This window comes from Octopus sinensis, linkage group LG2 (assembly GCF_006345805.1).
Source record: "Octopus sinensis linkage group LG2, ASM634580v1, whole genome shotgun sequence".
In the NCBI taxonomy this organism is placed as follows: Eukaryota; Metazoa; Mollusca; class Cephalopoda; order Octopoda; family Octopodidae; genus Octopus; species Octopus sinensis.
Genome location: NC_042998.1, coordinates 139,814,548 through 139,824,816, shown reverse-complemented (window position 1 = coordinate 139,824,816; position 10,269 = coordinate 139,814,548). Strand labels below are relative to the sequence as shown.

The 10,269-nt window shown below is 38.8% G+C and overlaps 1 long non-coding RNA gene across 1 annotated transcript; it reads right to left on the bottom strand.

Moving 5' to 3' along the window:
• Positions 1-2,565: 2,565 nt before the first annotated feature.
• Positions 2,566-10,173, bottom strand: LOC118761717. The gene is made up of 3 exons (XR_004997589.1): positions 9,934-10,173; positions 8,757-8,765; positions 2,566-2,576 (listed from the first exon to the last, which is right to left on the bottom strand). It is a non-coding gene; the product is annotated as an uncharacterized LOC118761717 (long non-coding RNA).
• Between the last annotated feature and the right edge of the window lie 96 nt (positions 10,174-10,269).

Genomic DNA, 10,269 nt, shown 5'->3' with positions numbered 1-10,269 from the left:
GAACTTCATAACCATATGGCCATGCCTGTTTATCTGAGCTAAAGTGTTGTGTATTGTGTGCTTGTGTGTGTGTGTGAGAGAGAGAGAGAGAGAGAGAAAGAGAGTGTTTATGTGGGTGAGAAAAAGAAAGAGAGAGTGTGTGTGTCTTTGTATCTGTGTTTGTGCCCCACCACTACTTGACAACTGGTGTTGGTGTGTTTACATTTCTGTATCTTAGCAGTTCAGCAAAAGAGACTGATAAAATAAGTACCAGGCTTAACAAAAGAAAATAAGTGCAGGGGTTGATTCATTTGACTAAAAACTCTTTAGGGTGATGCCCCAGCTTGGCTGAAGTCTAATGGCTGAAACAAGTAAAAAAATAAAAGATATATGTAGTGTATATGTGTGGTACATGTTTGTACTTCCTTGTCTATTACAACAGTTGTAAATGAGCATCACTGTTGTACAAGCAGTATTGTTTGTCAAGCTTTCCACAGAAAACTTATTGCTTTGCTTAGTGACAAATAAGGGTTGGAGACAGGAAGGGCATCTAGCTGAAGAAAATTCGCTTCAACAAATTCTGTTCTGACCCATGCAAGAATGGAAATCTGAACATTAACCCTTTAGCATTCTGATTATTCTGTGAAATGTATTGCGTATTTATTCATGTGGTTTTGAATTAATCAAGCATTGCAGTTCTATATCTAAGAGATGAGGAATTATGTACATTATTTACATTATTTACATTTGACAGATATTTGTCCTCAACAAGATGAGGACAAATATCCGTCATATGTAAATAATGTAAATAATGTTATCAAGCATTGTCTTGTAGCTTCAAGATTTCAATGGTGCATATTCTTTTATTCTTTTACTTGTTTCAGTCATTTGACTTTAGCCGTGCTGGAGCACCACAATTAGTCAAACTAATCGTCCCCAGGACTTATTCTTTGTAAGTCTAGTACTTATTTTATTGGTGACTTGTGCTGAACTGCTAAGTTACAGGGACGTAAACACACCAACATCCGTTATCAAGCGATGGTGGAGGAAACAAACACAGACACACAAACACATACACACAAACACATACACACACACACAAACACACACACACACACAAACACACACACACACACATATATATATATATATACGATGGGCTTCTCTAAGTTTCCATTTATCAAATCCACTCACAAGGCTTTGGTTGGCCCAAGGCTATAGTAGAAGGCACTTGCCCAAGGAATCACGCAATGGGACTGAACCCGGAACCACGTGGTTGGGAAGCGAGCTTATTACCACACAGCCACTCATATATTTTTAGAATGACATTGTAGGGTAGGTGTGAGAGGTCGGATCTTGTCAGTTTTAACATAAAACATAGAATATTTGGACTGGATATGACTGGATTAAATGTTAAAGGGTTAAAATGATGGTGATAATGATGTTGATGCACATGATGATGATGATAATAATGACGACAACGACGACGATGATGACAGTGACTACAGTGATGATGATGATGATGATAATGATTATAATAATGATGGTGATGGTGATGACTGTAATGTTGATGATGATGGCAATGACGACAACAACAATGACCATGACGATGATTATAATGATGGTGGTAGTGCTGATGCTGATGATGATATCTGCCAACGATAGGTCAATCGGCAGAATTATTAAAGTATCAGATACATCTTGTGGGAATTGCTCGAGTTCTTTGTGTCCTGAGTTCAAATCCCAGTGAGGTCACTTCTGACTTTCATCCCCCTGAGGAGATGTTCACACTAGTGCTTGGAAAATAAATAGTAATACAAATTATATCAAATTCATGTTAATGTTTTTTTGGGTTTTTTTTAAGAATTGTGTGTGTATATGTTTAGATGCATTGTTGTGTGTGTGTGTATATATATATGTCATTTTGTTTTAGGTTCATGTTAGCATGTGGGTGTGCTTGGGAAGCCTGGTAGGTAAAGAGCCTAAACAAAGGAAAGAAAGCACACACACACACACACACACACAAAATGTATGCGTGAGTGTGTGAGAGTGATAAAGAGAAAGGGAAAGAGAAGGAGAGAGAGAGTTGGTATCTTTTTGTTTTGATGTTGTGCAATGGTTGCAAATAAGTATTCTTTTCTACTCTAGACACAAGGCCCGAAAATTTTGGAGAGGGGTGGCCAGTCGATCAGATTGACCTCAGTATGCAACTGGTACTTAATTTATTGACCCTGAAAGGATGAAAGACAAAGTCGACCTTGGTGGAATTTGAACAACATAAGTATTATCATGAAAGCAATGTTATTCATTACTGATCTACTGTGAAAATATGTCCAGCCACATGGAAATATTACCTTGCTTGGAAACAGGTGAGTGTTGGTGACAGGAAAGGTCTCTAGCTGCAGAAAATCTGCCTCAATAAACTCTGCCCAACCCATGCTAGCATGGTAAAGTGGACATTAAAACATTGATGAAGATTGTGATGATGATGAAGATGACACAATGATGATGTCAATGATAATGATGGGACACAAGGCCAGAAATGTAGCAGACGAACAGCTTATTAAATCTGCGTCTGCATTTGATACTCTTTCACTCTTTTACTTGTTTCAGTCATTTGACTGTAGCCATGCTGGAGCACCGCCTTTAGCCAAGCAAATCGACCCCAGGACTTATTCTTTGTAAGCCTAGTACTTATTCTATCAGTCTCTTTTGCCGAACCGCTAAGTTACGGGGACGTAAATACACCAGCATTGGTTGTCAAGTGATGTTCGGGGGACAAACACAGACACACAAACATATACACACACACATACATATATATATACATATATACGATGGGCTTCTTTCAGTTTCCATCTACCAAATCCACTCACAAGGCTTTGGTCGGCCCAAGGCTATAGTAGAAGACACTTGCCCAAGGTGCCACGCAGTGGGACTGAACCCGAAACCATGTGGTTCATAAGCAAGCTACTTATCACACAGCCACTCCTACGCCTATAGCTACTTGCCACACAGCCATGAAAAATGCCTATGAAAAATGAACCTCAGAGGGATTTGAAGACAGAACCTAATGAGACATAACTAAATACCACATGGTATTTTGTCAGATACTTTACCAGTTCTGCCATACACCTGCCAGAGGTAATTTATTTTGTAGACACAGGAGTGGGTGAAAGGCAAAGCTGATTGTGGTTTGAATTTGAACTAAGAATATAAAGTGCCAGATGAAGCACATTAATATCATGAATATATATATATATATATATATATATATATATAAAATATCGTGAAAGACCGAGACCTCTGGAGATATACTGTGACTGCAAGGACGTGACAAATAACGTGAGTTGATGGCTGTTTCCTGCACCAGCTTCACATAGAAGCCCCAGCCCATCCAAAGTGCCTTGGATCGTAGGACGGCCTGCTGTGCTTACCTTGGATCATAGGGTGACCTGCTGTGTTTGAGGAGACCTATTGAGTCAAGTACATCAACATCAAAATAGATATCAAATGGAAATTGTAGTTGTGTTACCTGTGCCCCTGGCATGTAAAAAGCACCATCTGTACATGGCCGATGCCAGCACCGCCTTGACTGGCTTCCGTGCTGGTGGCATGTAAAAAGCACCAACAGATTGTGGCCGTTGCCAACCTCCCCTGGCACCTGTGCTGGTGGGACGTAAAAAGCACCCACTACACTCACAGAGTGGTTAGCGTTAGGAAGGGCATCCAGCTATAGAAACACTGCCAGATCAGACTGGAGCCTGGTGCAGCCTCCTGGCTTCCCAGACACCGGTCAAACCGTCCAACCCATGCTAGCATGGAAAACGGACGTTAAACGATAATGATTATGATGATGATGATGATGATGATATATATATATATGGAAAAAAAGCCAAGGTAGAAAATGCTAAAATAATTTTCTAAAAAACATTTCAGTACTGGTTTCAGTCATTGAGACTTTTTCAACTGTAAGTATGGAAAACAATTAAATTTTGGAAAAATTAAAAGAAAAGTTTTTAAAAGAATATTTATATAGTATTCAAATACAAGGGGCATTTTCCTTGTTTCTACCTGTCTCTGATTTCTATATATACTACCACTGATTTCACCAACCATCCTAACAGATTATACATCCAAACTAAAACACTTTAAAGCTTTCCTGATCACCATCATTAAGGGAGACTTCAATGCAGTCAGCATTTCCTGATTTTCAATCAAAAAAAAAAAGAGGTTAAACAGAATCATAAGTAAACTCCCTTTACATCCAAAACAACCCATACCAATGCATGTGCATTCCTCACCAAGCCAAAGTTCAATAATTTTCTCCAGACATCACCCCTACTGCTCTCACACTTAGCTATGGTATCCACTTGGCAGACAAAACTCCCCAACTTTCCTCAAACCACTTAGCAATCATCACAATACACGCACATCAATGAAGAAAACAAAACACTTTTGCAAACTTCAAACAATACAAGGAACAAAAGAAAAAGACAAATAAAACCCAATAGAACAAGATCAATTAAGAAACCAAATCATGGTTTCCAGAATTCAACAAGACTATCACCAATACAGACACTGCAGTATGTACATACAACAAAATAATTACAGACACATCCCAAAAGGCAATATAAAAAAAATACAACCCAGTAACACACAAGAAACAGCCAGCCTCATAAAAACCAGAGACACTCTCAAACATAATGCACCAACGCCGCACACACAGCTGAAATAAAGCTCAGCATCAAACAACTAAATAAGGAAATTAAGAAGATAATAAACTCTAGAGAAAAAACACACAAGAATGGTAAACATCTGTATCTAACATAAACTACAAAAGAATCAGTAAAATACTGTATAAAGTAATTAGTAGCATCAATAACAATGGTCACACTGCATGTCACAGTAACCTCAAATAATTATAACCACACTGCGACACCAAACAAATACCCTTATTAGATATTGCTTGAAAATCAGCCACAAAAGCCACACAAAGAAAACAGAAATATCATCATCATTTATGTCCACTTTTCCCAGCTTGCATGTGCCAGATGAGAATATATTGGAGTAAAGTTTTTTTTTACTTACAGCTGGATACTCTTCCTATTGCTAACCATCCACTTTACAAAGGGAGGCGATTATCTTCCAATCAATTGAACAGTAAACATTAGAAGATACTTGCCCAAGTGGAACTGGATGCAAAACCACATGGTTGGGAAGTCAATTTCTTAAGCCTCATTGGTAGTGGCATTTACTTGTATCCAAGCCTCTTCATCTTGATGAGCATGGAGAGTGCTGGTACCTGAGGTGGCTGTTCAGGCTAAAGGTAGCATAGAAGAGCTGGGGGGAATTTATTGCAGGGATGAGGAGGAAGTACGAATTGCTCTTTGCATCTTCAATGTCTGATCTCTGCCTCTTGTCATCTGTTATTTTACATCTGGTCCATTCCCTCGACAATCATGCCACCACTGAGCGGCCAAGGACCGCTCAGTGGTGGCATGACCAGGAGCTTGTGCCCATATAATATGTTGGGTCATCCCATAAATACATTTTTTTATACTTCTTTTATTTTTCAAAATTAACATAAAGTTGTTTTTTTAATGTAAAATATACTCTCCTTCATTTTCTACAATGTTCTTTCATCTATCTGGTTGACTTGCAAAGCCCCTCTTCCAAAATTCAGTTGTCCATGACAAAAAATACTCCTCCAGTACTGTTCTGACCTCATCTACAGAATTCATATTTTTTCTGTCTAAATGATTTTGAAGACTGTAGAATAAATGATAATCAGATGGGACAATGCCCAGCGAATATTGTGGGTGAAGCACTGTTTCCCATTCAAACTGCTCCAGTCTTTGGAATGTCATCCTCACTGAATGTGGCTGAGTATTACCCTGATGGAAGAACACCTTTTGTCTTGAAACCAAAGATGGTCGTTTTTCTTCTAGCACTGACTTAAGCCGCTCAAGCTACTTGTAGTAGATCTCCTTTGTTATTGTTTGCTTTGGGTTTAAAAGTTCAAAGTGGTCTAAACCTTTCATATCCCACCAAACAGATAACAACAACTTATGTGGGTGAAGACCTTTATCCTGGGGCGCCAGTGTTTCTCCTTTCCATACCCACCGTCTTCAATGCTTGACATTTTTATAGAGAAGCAATTTTTCATCCTCAGTCACTATTCAATCCAGAAAAGGTTCGTTTGTGAGATGTAACAACAAAGAAGAACACAAGTTCACTCTCTGCACATGATTAGACTCTGAAAGATTGTGAGGAACCCACTGACCCAATTTGCTGACCTTTCCAATGGCATGCAGGTGTCAACGAATGGTTGAATGACCAAATCCAAGTTTCTCTGCTAGTTCCTCAACAGTTACGATGGGATTTTGTTACATCAGGTTTTGCAGAACATCCTTGTCAAATCTACAAATCTTCCAGGAGAAGGCTTGTCTTCTAGGCTGTAGTTTCTGGCTCAGAATTTCTGGAACCACTGTTGACATTGGCTTATGCTTATTGTCAGATCCCCATCAACTGCATTATTTATGGGATGACCCAATATATATACATCATCATCTGTCTTCTATGTTGGCGTGGGCTGCACAGTTTGATAAAATCTGACAACCCAGCATGTCTGCTTTGGTGTGGCTTCTTAGACTAGATGTCCTTCCTAATACCAGAAAATTTACAGAATGTACTGAGTGCTTTTCTTTTGAGGGTACTGACACTAGAGAGGTCACCAAGTGATTCCTTTAACAAGACCAGTAAACTGAGCAGGGATGTAGTATTGAATGAAATGTCCCTCTCTCTATATATATATATAAACATTATATAGGCATTATATAGGTTAGTGTTAGGAAGAGCATTCAAAGTAGACAATGGAATACAGTGTAGTACTTGGCTCATCAGAGCCAGTCAGCCAGTATGGAAGCACTTTGGCTAGCATATGGTGATAGTGGATAGCTGCTACTGGTGAATTGTAAACACATAGAAATCATGTGATCTAAGAAATCCACTGCTGGTGCTGGACATTTATTGTCTACTGCTGAGATTTCTGTACTTTTTAGCGAGATACATCTATACGAGATGCTTTCTGAAGATGTATTGTGATGTTCTTAAAGTATCATTTATTTTTTTCTTATTTCAGTCATTAGACTGTGGCCATGCTGGGGCACTGCCTTGAAGAAGTTTTAGTCAAATGAATTAACCCCAGTACTTATTTATTTTAAGACTGGTACTTATTCCATCAATCTCTTTGGCTGAACTGCTTAGTTACAGGGATGTAAACACACCAATAACAGTTGTCAAGCAGTGGTGGGGGGACAAACACAGACACAGATAATATATATAGGAGTGGCTGTGTGGTAAGTAGCTTGCTAACCAACCACATGGTTCCGGGTTCAGTCCCACTGCGTGGCATCTTGGGCAAGTGTCTTCTGCTATAGCCCCGGGCCGACCAATGCCTTGTGAGTGGATTTGGAAGACGGAAATGAAAGAAGCCTGTCGTATATATGTATATATATATATATGTGTTTGTTTGTGTGTCTGTGTTTGTTCCCCTAGCATTGCTTGACAACCGATGCTGGTGTGTTTACGTCCCCGTCACTTAGCGGTTCGGCAAAAAAGAGACCGATAGAATAAGTACTGGGCTTACAAAGAATAAGTCTCGGGGTCGAGTTGCTCGATTAAAGGCGGTGCTCCAGCATGGCCGCAGTCAAATGACTGAAACAAGTAAAAGAGTAAAAGAGTATATATATATATCGTTGCTATTATGTTAAACTGTCATATGTCCAAATTTGGCCAAATGCATTTTGTTCAATATTTATTTTTGCTTGCAATAGCTGGTTCTTTTGATCAAACTATAGTATCTCCAGCTGCTTCAGATGCCAAGATATGAAAATTTTCAAAGTGTAGTACAACGGTTTTGCTATGGAATGGTGAAACTATTTTTTTTGTTTTTTGAAAAGTTTTGAACTTACGACAGTTTTGCATAATAATAATGATATATATATATATATATATGATGGTTTTCTTTCAGTTTCTGCCTACCAAATTGACTCACAAGGATTTGGTTGATACAAGGCTATAGTAAAAGACACTTGCTCAAGATGCCACATTGTGGAACTGAACCTGGAACCATATGGATGGGAAGCAAGCTTCATACAACACAACCATTCCTATGCCTACATCCACTTTTTGTACAATATAAAAAATAAGATATATATATATACACACACACACAACTAGTTTCCATGCAGTTTTGTGTATCAAATTCACTAACAAGGCATTAGTCAGCTTGGGGCTGTAGTAGAAGACACTTGTGCAAGGTGCTACACAGTAGGATTGAACCTGAAACCACAGTAAAAAATTTTCATACATACATACATGAATGTGCAGCAGGACCTAACTCATATTTGGACCACAACAAAGTTTCTTAACCCCCTATGCCTTCGATTTGAAATCACTGACCACTAAACTTAAGTTGAGGGGGTTGCATTCCACACTAAGAAGAAACTTGAAGCTCACAATCACCATTATCAGCTCTCATTTTTCTGTTAATTTGGTAGAAGTGGCCAGCCAGCTGAGTGATTTTCTGCACTCTTGCAGCCTTTACCCACCCATGCACCCTGGTTTTCTGCACACCACCCACCACCCTTGGTTTTCTGCTCTCACCCATGCCTCCTGGTTTTCTGCCACCACCCACGCCCCTTGGTTTTCTGTTCCACCCACACTCCTTGGTTTTCTGCTCCCTCCCACACCTCCTGGTTTTCTGCCCCAACCCACGACCCCTGGTTTTCTGCTCCCACATACACCCACTGATTTTTTGCCTCCACCCACTTCGGTTCTCCTTCTTGTAGCTTGAGGGATCAATCCTGATGCTTCATCGCTATTTTATCTCTCTCTCTAGCTTCACCCTAGTTACTCCTACCCAGTAGGATCAAACACGTAGCCATGTAACTCTTCTACTACCCAGTAGGATCAAACGTGTAGCCATGTAACTCTTCTACAACAAGAAATCTTTTCTATTCTGCATATAATTGGATCCCTCATTTCCTAGCATAAAGCTGTCTTCCTTTCTATTATAACCCCAGGGATATTTTTTATTTGTCCCTGCAAGCTACATGGTAACCTCAATGTTGGTGCTTCAGAAAAGCACCCAGTACATTTTGTAAAGTGGCCAACATTAGGAAGGGCATCCAGCTGTAGAAACCATGCCAAAGCAGATACTGGAGCACAATGCAGTTCTTGGAACTGTCAAATGCTGCTCAACTCTCCAACCCATGCCAGTATGGGAGATGAACATTAAAAGATAATGATGATGAAAGTCAACAAATTATTGACAATAACACTAATAATAATTCTAATTTTTGGCACAAGGTCAGCAAGTTTGGGGAGAGGAATAAGTTGATTACATCAACACCAGTACACAACTGGTACTTAATTTATCAACCTGTAAAGGGATGAATTGCAAAGTCAACCTTGACGGAATTTGAACCTAGAGCATAAAGACGGATGAAATGCCACTAAATATTTAGCCCGGCATGCTAACGATTCTACCAGCTCACCTTTCTTCTTACACTAATAATCCTTTCTTCTAAAGGCACAAGGCCTGAAATTTGGAGGCAGGAGAGTAGTCACTGGTACTTAATTCATCAAGCCCAAAAGGATGAAAGGCAAAATCAACCCCGGCAGAATTTGAACCCAGACCATAAAGACAGATGAAATGCTGCTAAGCATTTTGCCTTGTGTGCTAATGATTGTGCCAGCTCACTGCCTTCAGAATAATAATAGCAACGTGTTTTACAATACTATCAATAGATAAACAAAACAATCACTTCTATTCACCTCCTGTAAGAATTATTCAACTTTGAGTAAACAAATATGTGCACACACACACACGAACATTGCAATATCTTTGTATTTTTTTTTTTCATCATATTTACTTTGAAAGAAAACACTTCAGTTGTTGGTGAGCAATATTTTTTTTTTATTTTCCTTTGTATAAATGCAGTGTGATTTAACTTTACACGAATAAGACTTCATTCTGTTCCTTGAACAGGCACAGCACCGTGATGTGGGTGAGTTGGTGGTGGTGGATAATATATAAACAGAAAGGGAATATACATATTATATATACATACATACATATACCTACATATATACATACACACACATATATATATATACACATACATATATATATACATACATACATATACATATATATATACATATATATATACATAGATATATATACATATATACATACATATACATATATATATATATATA